Source organism: Oncorhynchus masou, chromosome 28 (assembly GCF_036934945.1).
Source record: "Oncorhynchus masou masou isolate Uvic2021 chromosome 28, UVic_Omas_1.1, whole genome shotgun sequence".
Lineage (NCBI taxonomy): Eukaryota > Metazoa > Chordata > Actinopteri > Salmoniformes > Salmonidae > Oncorhynchus > Oncorhynchus masou.
In genome coordinates, this window is record NC_088239.1 from 31,107,114 (window position 1) to 31,120,905 (window position 13,792).

At 44.6% G+C, this 13,792-nt stretch overlaps 1 pseudogene; it reads right to left on the minus strand.

Annotated features, from left to right (window-relative positions):
* Positions 1–10,408, minus strand: part of LOC135516974 (phenylalanine--tRNA ligase, mitochondrial-like) — a 131,172-nt pseudogene extending 120,764 nt beyond the window's left edge.
* Between the last annotated feature and the right edge of the window lie 3,384 nt (positions 10,409–13,792).

A 13,792-nucleotide genomic window follows, 5' to 3' on the forward strand; every position in this document is an offset into this window, starting at 1 on the left:
TAAGTATTTGGTCACGCAAGATTTCAAGCAAGATTTCTGGCTATCACAGACCTGTTACTTCTTCTTTAAGAGGCTCCTCTGTCCTCCACTCGTTACCTGTATTAATGGCACCTGTTTGAACTTGTTATCAGTATACAAGACACCTGTCCACAACCTCAAACAGGCACACTCCAAACTCCACTATGGCCAAGACCAAAGAGTTGTCAAAGGACACCAGAAACAAAATTGTAGACCTGCACCAGGCTGGGAAGACTGAATCTGCAATAGGTAAGCAGCTTGGTTTGAAGAAATCAACTGTGGGAGCAATTATTAGGAAATGGAAGACATACAAGACCACTGATAATCTCCCTCGATCTGAGGCTCCACGCATGATCTCACCCCGTGGGGTCAAAATCGTCACAAGAACGGTGAGCAAAAAACACAGAACCACACAGGGGGAGATTGTGAATGACCTGCAGAGAGCTGGGACCAAAGTAACAAAGCCTACCATCAGTAACACACTACGCAGCCAGGGACTCAAATCCTGCAGTCCCCCTGCTTAAGCCAGTACATGTCCAGGCCCGACTGAAGTTTGCTAGAGAACATTTGGATAATCCAGAAGAAGATTGTAAGAATGTCATATGGTCAGATGAAACCAAAATAGAACTTTTTGGCAAAATCTCAACTCGTCGTGTTTGGAGGACAAAGAATGCTGAGTTGCATCCAAAGAACACCATACCTACTGTGAAGCGTGGGTGTGGAAACATCATGCTTTGGGGCTGTTTTTCTGCAAAGGGACCAGGACGACTGATCCGTGTAAAGGAAAGAATGAATGGGGCCATGTATCGTGAGATTTTTAGTGAAAACCTCCTTCCATCAGCAAGGGCATTGAAGATGAAACGTGGCTGGGTCTTTCAGCATGACAATGAACCCAAACACACCGCCCGGGCAACGAAGGAGTGGCTTCGTAAGAAGCATTTCAAGGTCCTGGAGTGGCCTAGCCACTCTCAACCCCATAGAAAATCTTTGGAGGGAGTAGAAAGTCCGTGTTGCCCAGCAACAGCCCCAAAACATCACTGCTCTAGGAGGAGATCTGCATGGAGGAATGGGCCAAAATACCATCAGTGTGTGAAAACCTTGTGAAGACTTACAGAAAACGTTTGACCTCTGTCATTGCCAACAAAGGGTATATAACAAAGTATTGAGATAAGTATTTGGTCAATAACAAAAGTTTATTTTCCACCATCATTTGCAAATAAATTCATTAAAAATCCTACAATGTGATTTTCTGGATTTTTTTTTCTCATTTTGTCTGTCATAGTTGAAGTGTACCTATGATGAAAATTACAAGCCTCATGTTTTTAAGTGGGAGAACTTGCACAATTGGTGGCTGACTAAATACTTTTTTGCCCCACTGTATATATAATTGAGTTAATATATCTGCATACAAACATGACCTCTTTTTGTTTTCTTGAGTAAGGCACCTCCAAAATGCGGGTGTTTTAGCCTAGCTCAGTGCTTTCTGTGGTGGTGGGGCAAGCCAGCAGAAGATACGGAGCGTTGCGCCGTGATTGGCTCAGTGTTCTGTCACTCATACGGTCACCGCGAAGTCTAAGGGAGGAGCTAGAATATTCCAGCCCCTTGGGAGTTGCCATAGAGTTACATTAGAAGTGCCAATCCAAGACAGCTCAAGATCATTGGCCACAGATAAAATCTTAGCTTGCAGTCATCATGAATCAAGTCGACAATCTACTGGCAATCCCTTTTTAATCCATGTCATATGAAGAGAAATAATGAAGAGAAATTAGAGATAAAGCATATCGGTGCTCATCGGCCATAAACATTACACAACAAGTTGGAAATCACAAATTCAACAATGAGTGGTTTGGAAGGAATCAGTAACAGTGGCTAACTGCAAGCATTGCAAAGCAATCACTAGCCTGCTCTTCAGTGGAGTAGCTGTGTGGTCCCAAACCTGGGATTAAGGGGCTTTTTTCCAAATTTAAAATGATAAACATTCAACATTGGCCATGCTGTCAATGAAACATGATTTTTGCCGCACTCAAAACAACTGTTAACTCGTCACCTGCTTCTGAGTGTGAGTGAGAGTGTGAGAGTGAGAGAGTGAGAGAGAGAAGTCCTGCATAATTCATGGTGAGGGACACCACTTGATTCACAGCACATCTCCCTACAGAGCTTTGAATAAGACCTGACGTAATGTCACCTGAAATAGCTGCCTTTGAGTCACAGATAACCTGGCAGATCGAGCCGGGACCTCTCATTGTAATAATGAATGAAAGGGACTTTGTTGATGCTTGTAGTGTACTGTATGTCAGTGCGCTTGCCTAACGTACTGTGACAGTCTCTGTCTGGCAGACCATGGACACAGACCAACACAAATGACACACTCCCATAGCTAAGGTGATAACTATTACCCAACCAAGGTCTTCGTTGGGCATGGGTGTGAGACTACTCCAGGTCCCAAGACAGTTGAATGTCACCACACAATGGATACTAGCAATGACAAGCCTGCTCATATCTGCTACACTTGTCAGTAAGGATCACGTGTAATAGGAGACACATTTCTATTACAGACATGCAATTAGTCACGTTTGGGAGAACCGGATGCCGGTGCTACTTCCAGGATCTAAAAGCATTCGAATCCTGACGGGCCGTATTTCAAACAAAATAAATGAACATTGAATGTTTTGTTTCTCCACTTGATCTCAAACTTGTTTGATCTAAGCGCAAAGTCATTTACTAAATGCTTGATTTATGAAGGCATTGAGCGGATACTAGAATAGGTGTACGAGCCAATAGGGTGTGTGCGCGTGCACCTGTATGTACACTGTGTACAAAACATTAAGAACACCTGCTCTTTCCATGATTTAGACTGACCAGATTAATCCAGGTGAAAGTTATGATCCCTTTTGATGTCACTAGTTAAATCCCCTTTAATCAGTGTAGATGATGGGGAGGAGACAGTGGGAAACATGGGCCAGCATCCCTGTGGAACGCTTTTGACACCTTCTAGAGACCAAAAAGAAATGAGGCTGTTCTGAGGGAGAAAAAGGGGAGGTGCAACTCAATTTTAAGAAGGTGTTCCTAATGTTTGATATACTCAGACACGCTGCAAGTCCCGCCTCTCCCATCTCCTCATTGGTTTTTAGGGGTATATACCCACATTGGGTGACTGAAAGATGAACTGAGGTCCACACTCTAGTCGGTGGTGGTAATGTACCTTAAAGTTGGTTGCCAACAGCCATATAAAGTCCAAAGAAGAAGAACAAGCTTGAAAGAGGAGATTACTAGAAACAAACTCGGTTTACCCTTTTATCTGTGGATTAATTGTCAGAGTAGAGGACCTTGTGCAGTTCAGGTAAAATAACAACCCAATGTTTAAATCCCAGGACAAATTAGCTAGCAACAGCAAGCTAGCTAGCGAAATTGCCATAAATGTTGAATGCTTTTTGACCTGTCCCCAAATTAATATAGTTGATATTTCAACCTGCGTGTCCTGATAGCATCTGGTGTGGGTGGACAAAATCAACACTGTGGTCAGCATTTGAGTGTGCTTGCGTTGAGGGTGGGTGTGTGTCAGGTTGGTAGGCGGAATTATGCGGAGGTGGCAGCGGCTGATTGTTTTGCAGTCAGCTATTCATCTCCCTGAGCTCTAAATGAGGAGGCAGATTGGGCTAAATCAATATGCACTGTCCACGTCAACTACAACAGCTAAATGCCTGCTCCAGTACCAACACTTACATAGATACACTACCTAGCTAGCGTTAGTGAGCTAACCAGGGCCGGACTAACGCATTTCAGGCCTGGGGCACCTAAATCCAGTGGGCCCCCCAACCCAAACAAGTCCTTCAGCACTCTTAAAGGTAAACAAAGTGAATAGGTAGTAGGAGGTGTCTACACACTCCACAGTTCAGTGTGTGTGTGTGGGAGCTGTAAAGGGTAACAAATAGAAATGGGCATGATGGTCTATTACTTCACTCCCAACAGCTAACCCCCCAAAGCCGCAACACCCACTCTTTCTCCACGGGCTGAAACGCCATCTCTTTCCCACTGCAGCTTGCCCTTTCCCCTCCCAACCCCGCTCCGTGTACATGTCTCAGTTAGCAACACCATAGAAATAGAAATCCTAGTAGGGACATTCCGATTAAAGCGATTCTATGTGCACCTATCTCTATTCAAACAGTCGCTTGCACAAGCCGCCCATAATATGACAGCACCGTTAAGAGACTAGCACTTGATCTAATTGGTGGGAAAGTCTTCGTGGTGGAACAACTCTGTAGGAGAGGAGTCTCACGTGGGGAAACACTGTGGCGCTCAAAGCCCTTCTACTCCACTTGGCAGAAGAAGCCACTGTTGCAGTCGCTTTATTGATGTCTTGGCTTAGAGAGGCGAGCAGCGCTTTGCCACATCATCGCAGCGGGAGGTGTTCGCAATCTCGCTCTCCATACGTCTGCCGTGAAAAACAACTGTCGGGCAGACTCATTCAAGCAGCTACTACTAGTCACCTGAGAATTAGGATGCGATCAACAGAGGTGGTATTGATGATGACTGTGATGACAAGAGTGATGATGCCCAAGGTAATGATGATTAAGGTGGTGGTGATGGTGATGATGGCAACGGTGATGATGATGACGACAACGACAGTGGTTATGATGAATATGTGATGACAAAGCTGACAATGATCATGAGTAGGACACCAGACAATCCCTATGTTCAGTTGGGGGCTTAGGGAGATTCTGCCAACACATATTCAGTCTTAACCTAATCATGATATCTGTGATGACGTCAAAGAGCAGTAGAAATACCAGTAGCAATGTCAGCGATGCGGCAGAAGCCATGAAGAGGATAAATGAGGAGGGTGTTCAGATGACGGGATGACCCAATTTGGACAAGTCACGTCCTCTGAGCCAGCCTGCTTGTGGGGAGACTCCACTTCACAAGAACATATCATCTCCTTGATGGCAGAGAGTCTGACGTAATCAATCATCTTTTCATCAGGCATCAAATGATATGACAGGGAGGGAGTGAACATTCAATCTGTAGAGATGAGAGAACAGAATAAAAGGATAGACGAGGACATAACAGGTAAAGAAGGAAGTGAGAGAGACAATCTCTGAAAGTTGGACGACAGAGTGAACAAATAAAAAGGACAGGAGAAGAGAGGGCATCATCTGAAATGGAAACGATTTCCTACAAAGAGAGAGGGGGATGCAGGACTAGAACAACAGAGAAGCAGTGAAAGAGGGAACAGAGAAAGTCAGAGACAGTAACAGAGAGAGGGAAGAAAAAGAGAGAATAAGGAAGTGGAGACACTGAGCGATACAAAGAGGGAGAGAATAAGAGGAAGAAAAATCACTCACAGTGGGAAGGTACAGAGAGAAATGGTGCGAGAGAGGAGGGGGAGATAGATTTGGTATTTACCGGATGGTTGCGCGCTCTCGTTTACTCCCCGGCGTGCCCCGCCTCATTGAGCCACAGTAAGGCGTGTGGGTGCACGCGGATGCGGCTCACGGCTGTCGTTGGGCCCAGGAGAGCAACTGTAATTGATAGCGAGAATTACGCCGGCCTTTCCCGTGGATGTCTGCTCAATGAGCAAGGCCCTGCCGAGGGGCCCAGTGGAGTCATATTTCACACCGGTTCTCAGGCCCCGACAGCTACGTGGCTGCTGAAGCACAACCACCAGCAAGGAACCAAATGGTGTGAAAGTAGTGTCAAAGCATACCACTACAATGACAACTGGAGAAGGACACTGATAAGATACAGGTAACTTCTGAAATAAAGGGAACAAAAACAGAAAAGTGTCTTCATAGGGCGTTGGGCCACCACGAGCCCCCAGAACACGAGCCACCAGAATAGCTTCAGTGCGCCTTGGCATAGATTCTACACGTTTCTGGAACTCTATTGGGATATGACTGTTAAACCACACTAGTAGTAAAAAAATAGACATTTCTACCGAGACGCGCTTTTAAATGGATAGTGCAAGACTGTCAATTAAGCCCTTTTCTACTTACCCATAGTCAGATTAATTAATGGATACCATTTAGTTTGAAGGAATTTGCTAATTAGTGTCAGCGCATTTGCTAACTAGCGTGCATAGACATGGAAAATATATCCATTCGTTCACCTGACTCTGGGTAAATAGAAAAAGATCAGAGTGACAAGTTTTAATGTATATTTGTTGCTAACTGAACGAGCAGTGGGGCGAATGAGCCACGAGCATAAGGCCATCGTTTGCTCCTCATCATCGCCGTACAGAGCAATGGCGAACAACAGTTATATTTGTTGTCAACATAATTACATTTTCATGCATTTTGGGGTAGAATGTCTTTAAAAAAAACAAAGGCATTCTACTACCGAACACATTTGGCAAATGGGGCTTATGGTTTGTGTTCAGAATGTCCTAGTGCAGTTACCGGTCGATCATCAAGGCATTCATAGTCGATCACCAAACACTTCTGTAGAAAAGCCAACGTTGCGGTAGGTGCACTTGATTCAGAAGCCATGTGCACCCGGTAAGCAAAGTGCTCTCATTTTGAACTATTTCATTGTTTGAAAATACAAACTCTGCCAACCCGGTGGACCGGGAGATCTGTGGTTAAATCCAGTTTGCCTCCTGCGCTGGCCAATCGGAAACTCAATTCACTGTGCTAATACCACCATGACTGCAGAGAGCCTGTCAAAGAATACAGCAATGAGCTGCTGTTTGTATGAGTGAGTTCACGTTGAAGTTTTTAATTCAGCACTGTTACATAACATAAAATGTGCTTTCTCCGTACTTCCACTCGCACTGCAGTTGCAATGAACGAGTAGCCAAGTGCATCGATAGCGTTTTTATTATCATTAGCAGCTCATCGGGTCTATTTTAATATCAAGGAATATTTCACTTTCTCTGGTCATAGGACCAACATGAATTTGTGCATGAGGCAGATGCGGTGCGACTTGAGTAGGAAGAGCGCGAATACGGTGTCCTCTCTCTCTGGTCAGTCTCACCGGAAGGAGGGAAGGAGAGGGTCCGCCTCTCACGGTCTCTGCTGCTCTCTCCCTCCTGCTGCTGAGACTAATGCTGTGTTCTAAACAACTGTGAACTCGTAAACCTCCGACTTCCGTGCGTTCAAGACAACTGGGAACAAGATCCGACTGGGAAAAATAGTTTTGAACGGTCATCCGGCTCAGAATTCCAAGTAGGAAACTGAGGCATCTTTCCAGAGCTCAGTCTTTCTGACCTGAAGATCACTGACGTCATGATTTGCCCTAGTTTTTTTTCTCTCTCGATTTCCCAGTTGTCTTGAAAGCGGCATGACCGTCAGGTGTATGTACCATCAGCAGTCAAATTAAAAAGCAAATTATCTAAATTTATGCGCCGCAGTGCCTCGCAAGTGCTACACAAACTGATCTATTTTGTTATCAAAGCTCAAGTTTTGAAATATAATATGGTCTGAGAATAACAATATTGTCAGGCCAAGCATATAGCGGATATGCTGTGATATTGTATTAGGCCTACTGCCCAAACCTCATCTGTACATAAATGTTTTTATTAGGTTAATGTAAAAAATGTTAAGTCATGTTTCAAAAACTATCTGAGCGGTAGATCTCAGGTTGCTTTTTGACTGCGAAAGTGATCTTGACTTGAAAACCGACCACTGTCCTAGTGGGAGCATGGTATCATTTCTAGGGCTAGAAGTTCTAGATGCTACATAGCCTAAATAAGTTATTTTTCGCTGATACACAATCAGGCCGCAGTTTACAAGTTGGTTGTGTTCTTTGTTTAAGGTTGTGGTCTTCCACCTGTCCTGTGACTCCTGTCCACACTGGTAGACGAGTGCTTGACGCACTCGACAGAGGAACAGGACAGCAGCCAAAGGCTACTCCTCTGCTTCCTGTGTTCTATTTTAGGCTGACCATGCTGGCATGGTCGCTGAGCCATACGCTTGTTTCCATGGCCGCTTGGCTAACGTACACACCTCTCCTATCCCTGAGCACTACAGGCCCCCGCTGAACCAACTCACCCAGACTTAGTGAGTGGCTTGGCACGGACCTGTGTCAGAGACCCGCCGGAAAGTAAAACAGGAAGAGCTACCATAGGTCCAAGAGACACAAATATGACTTGGTAACGCTTTATTTTACAGTTTAAGATGGTACTAACATAATATTAACTAAGAAACGAGCCTGTGTGTTAACACTGGGCGCCAAGAGACTGCTAAAAGACTTCAACACAACTGGAAACTAAAGAGGACTATCTCTGACAGGTCTCTTATTCCTTTTAACATATTCTTTATTTTTTTGTATTTTATTTAATGAAATACTGAAACAGACATAATGACAGTAGTAATTACAAAAGAGATATGGTAAGAGGCCAAGAAGGAATCAGCGGAACTGGGTTTAAATAGGGCTGGGAATTGCCAGGGACCTCACGATACGATAGTATTGCAATACTTAGTTGCCAATACGATATGTATTGCGATTCTCACGATTCTATATATGTATTGCCATTCGATACTGCGATTTTATTGCAATTTGATGTTCCAAACATATTGCTCACTATACTGTGGGTCTGCTGCCGAGAGACAAGAGAGAGCCAATGATCTTTTTTTTGGGGGGGGGGGGGAACAATCATGGAAATAAAAGTGCTTTGGAGTCAAAGTATCGATATAACATCGTCCAAAATAATATTGTGATGTGTAACTGTGTCAATATTTTTGTATTGAGGTGAATTCACGACAAACCTTGGCCCACCTCACCGCTGTATGCAATCTCTTGGCGCCCAGTGTTTATAGAAACGTTATTTATGCAAGTAGGCCTACAACTCTGTTGTGTTGGTGGTTTTCAGGTTTGCCCTTGCAATAATTATTTCATCAGATAAGAATTGATTGATCAACAATGGTATTTGGGGCTATGCTGAGTGGAGGAGAAACACCTGAACCTCTAGAAATTGAACCATAATCCAGCTACAAAAGCAATCCCGGCCCTGCCACGAACATATATCAAATCAACAAACTAGATCAGAAACAACAGAGATCAATGCCACATTTCACCAAATTCCACCAAATTCAAACGCAGGAGACTTCCTGGTGCCTCGTAGTATGTGGAGGTTGGATTTCACCCTATAAAACTGTTATTCGGGGGACAGTGACTGAGTATACAACATTTTAAGAATCCCTGCTCTTTACATGATATAGACTGACCAGGTGAATCCAGGTGAAAGCTACTGATCCCTGGTTGATGTCACTTGTTAAATCCACTTCAAATCTGTGTAAATGAAGGGGAGGAGACAGGTTTAATAATTACTTTTACGCTTCGGGACAATAGAGACATGGATTGTTTAAGTGTGCCATTCAGAGAGTGAATGGACAAGACAAAACATTTAAGTGCCTTTTATTGGGGTATAGTAGTAGGTGCCAGGCGCACGCGTTTCTGTCAAGAACTGCAGTGCTGCTGGGGTTTTTCACACACTCAACATTTTCCCATGTGTATCAAGAATGGTCCACTACCCAAAGGACATCCAGTTAACAACTTGACACAATTGTGGGGAGCATTGGAGTAAACATGGGCCAGCATCCCTATGCCCCGACGAATTGGCATCATGCCATCTTCTGAGAGACATGACAGGAATTAGTAAGAGATAAAAAGCCACCCAAGGTCAATGAGGTAATAACTTGGCAACTCAGCCATGGCACAGAACGACATGCGTCAACACCCTGCTGCCAGGCAAAGTTGCTGACGTTGAAAGAGACATTATGTGTTCAATATTTTACAGAAATATTACAAAACAACTAACACATAACTCGATCAAGGGATTCAATGATGGCATGGTGAGGTTCAGTTGCATGTGTTCTTCATACCAGTATTTTCCTTACCTTAGCCTCAACCAGACAGCACCCTTTCTCACCTGGTGCTGTTGCCACTACTATATTATTTTGATTTCAAGTAAAACTCAGAAATAACAGGGAAGCACTGCTTCTTCGCACCTCAGATGGTGTGTGGGTCGAGAGGGTTAGGCCTAAGCGGCTTCAGGAAAGCAGGAGAAAACTGCCCTGTGGTCAACGCCCCCTCACCGCACGCACAGGGATGTAGATGAGCGGATGAGCTGGCCATGGATACAGGAAACCGCGAGGCGAGGAGCCCTCATGGCGTCTGCGGAGAGGTCACATCTGGGCACTATGCCAGTAACAGGTGGTGCCCACTCCTCCCTCCCTCGCTCTCTCTCTCGCTCTCTTCCCCCCTCCCCCCCATAGGCAGGCCCTATACCACCAGCCAGGGAGGGGCAGCTCCACTCCGATCTCTCGCCCACGCACCCATGGATGGCGTTTCTCCTGCCACGGCCAGAACACTGCTTCCTGCGAAGCCTGCGACTCTTCCTGTTTACCTTGTTAGCCTGCTGGTGTTTCACATAGTGCTCAGAACTGACCATGTGGTCTTCTACTCGGCTCGTAAAAAAAAAACTGCATCTATAGTAACAGTAAGCTCAATGTCATTCGTTCTCTCTATGACCTTTAACGCAGAGAGAACAAAACAACTTTTGACTTACGATATTCGATTAAACTTGCAATGCCAGGGATACAAATGCAATAAAGAGTTTTTTTTCCCCTTGCAAAAGCACCGCACACAGCAATTATCTGAGGCCAGAGTGGGAGTTGTGGGTCGAAGACAGCACAAACAAGGTAAAGTTTTATGGGCGGCTGAGAAATGTGCGAGGCTGCACTCTTCACTCATCACTCCCACCCCATATATTCAATTTGTTTCTCCTCACAACATGTCACAACCCCACACCATCAAAGCCAGGCACTACCCCACTGGCCCTTGGAGGCCAAACACATTCTATTTGCCGTGGCTCTATTTGTCCATTTTCCAACTCCATAGCACAACTTCCACGTCGGATGCAATAACGCTAACATAACGTTAATACAAAACCATCCTCCAGTATGCAACTTACTACACACTTTCTACTTGTGGCGAAACGTTCAGGTGTGGCTCATCTTGTCACTGTGCTATCGAGCATCTCTAAGTGATTGGCATTGGATACAGAGTCATGGTGAGGCCATGTTGCTCTAAGGGGACATGGTGTACTGGAGTGGGAATAGAGTCTACATTTCCCTGGGACATGTCATTGTGGGAGGAAATAAACTGGATTTCTTCCCTGAGACTGCGGGCATGTTCGACATTGCAACTGACAGTGCAGGCGACTGCCAACTGACTGATCTACAAAGAACCGTGCATCATAAATAACTACTCCTTATTATTTGTAGATCAGTCAGTCACAATTTAGCCATAATACATTACTGTTTTGATCCTCTCAAACACGGCCACTATCTCAGGGTTGACAGGGGCAAACGCAACTCGATTCCTCCTGCGACAAATGTAAAAAGGGCTGATTCAATACGCGGCAGGCAGCTCTCCTTTTGAGAAGTCATTAAAGACTCCGCCGGCAGGGTTTGTGTGTAGTCTGCTGTTTTTAGAGCATTCAGAGATTCTCAGCTCACTCAACTATGTCACGTACAAGTGTCAGAGTGTTGGTCCTGAGGGTCCTTTATCAGGATTTAAAGTCTAAATAAAAACACAAGCGTGAGACACAGCACCTGAGCATTTGTTCTTGAATGGAAGTTATGGATTCAGGTGGCATTCTACTCTTAAGGGATATTGAGGAATCAATTCAATCAAGCGCTCGTTGCAGTATTTATGCAGTAGCATTATAACAGAATTATTCCTTTGGTGAAATACAAACATGGAATTATTTTAGGTAGGGAAGGTGTCTAAGTGAGTGTTAGTGTTGGTACAGCATTCAAAAAAAACTTATACAGGAAGCTACTAAGCAAACACACCTGTTGTGCCATCTTTGAACTACACAGAAGGGTTGGATAAGAGGTATGGACTGAGAGGGAACACTAAAATAACAGAAACGGCAAGGGAGTTGCAGACCACCTTGTGTTGTTGGAAGTGGTGTGGGCGTACTAATACTAGCAGGGACCGGGCAGGTGCTCAAGGAGGCGGGTGATGGGAGGAGATGAGGTGCACGCATGCACACGCTCGCACACCGGCACACACACACTTCATTTCACTGACAACACTGTATCTGATTGCTGTCACTGAAAGGTTATTGCACACTGACCACCAGTAACAAACTGCACTGCTTTCTGTCCGGAAATGGATGGTAAGGGGAATCGAAAGAGTGTAACACGACCATTGTAAAGCAAGTTGATATTACATAGTTCTGGGCTTGCCCCACTGGGAGACACGATATCCAGCTGAACCAGTGCCAAGGGGTCTGATTGGCATTGGCGCCCTCCAAAGAATACAACAGCACCTGAACACATCCATCATTGGATCCCTAGTCTCTCTCTCTCTCTCTCTCTCTCTCTCTCTCTCTCTCTCTCTCTCTCTCTCTCTCTCTCTCTCTCTCTCTCTCTCAAAAAAGCTACTGTCATGCAGATGTTGTGTGCACAACTCCAAACCAATTTTGGAGTTAGTCTGTTCGCGAGAACCCATCTATCAAGGATCATGCTTGGGCTTTTTGTTATTCGTTTACTCATTTGGTCTCCTGCAACCTGGGAGAACATGATTGCATTGCATGTGGAACATATTGATTGCTTTCTAACAGAGAAATAGTGAACAATTCTCTGCAGCCTCGACCCAGCGACCGCTCAGCCCACATATCAACTCCTAACTACCGCCCTTGAGAACTTTTTGTGTGAAAGCCCCACAGGACACTACAAAGGGAGCCCACACAGCACAGGGATGTATTCTTACATCGCCTTAGATTTTTTAATCAAAGTTTGAGCAAAGCCGCGGTTATCCGATGGTTTCTTTTTACTCCAAATCCACTTTTCATGACCTGTGGATTACTTTCGGGAAAAGAAAGCCCGTCTTTGAAACACAACGGTCCCCTTAAACTTAAAGTGCCTTGGTAAGACTCTGATCTTGTATGTCAGCGCTAAAACTTCTCCCTGAAAAGAAATGGCGGAAAACCGAGCTTGCTCTCCAATGACTATTGCTTTGTGGACGATTGGACGACGCAAGGCTGCTTACTTATTCTGTTACTGCTTGCTTAGGCCTATGGCTTGAGGTCATTGTTTAAGGTTGTTGAAGTCAACCATCATCTCACTAATCCTAGTATATGAACAAAGATCACCTGATCTGTAAGCCAGTTGTCAAAAAATGTCCTCAAACATGATCACTCTCAAAGAAGTGAGTTAAAGTTCAGGTCAGTCAAATGAAGTCTCAACCCAGAACAGTTAGTTTCAATCTCAATGTGAATCTACCAAGAGCAGAATTAAGGTAAATGCCAAAGGGGATCAAATCTACAGGAGCTCCACTGTCCTTTGCCATTTGCCAAATTAAAAAACAGGTCAGAGTGTGTGATGAGCTACAATGGATGACTTGGCAAATGACAAAAGCCATTTACTCGCTTATCGCTTAACAAGACATGTTCTAATCTAAAAAGGTACTAATACAACAAAGAGTTTATGATTTATGAGAGACTTGAGCAGCAACCATAACAGACGGTCATGAACCATAAGTCAATTAACATGATCTCTTTAAGGGAACAAGTGATGAAATCGATTGCTGAATTATGTATCGAAGCCAGGATGTGGGCCTTGACAAGCTTTTAAATTAATAATACATGGAGTGCAACTCATCCAAGCCCGTGTGTGTGTGTGTGTGTGTGTGTGTGTGTGTGTGTGTGTGTGTGTGTGTGTGTGTGTGTGTGTGTGTGTGTGTGTGTGTGTGTGTGTGGTACGTGTGTCTCATAGACATTTTTGTGATATGCGTGTGTGCTGTACTGTACACACAGGCATGC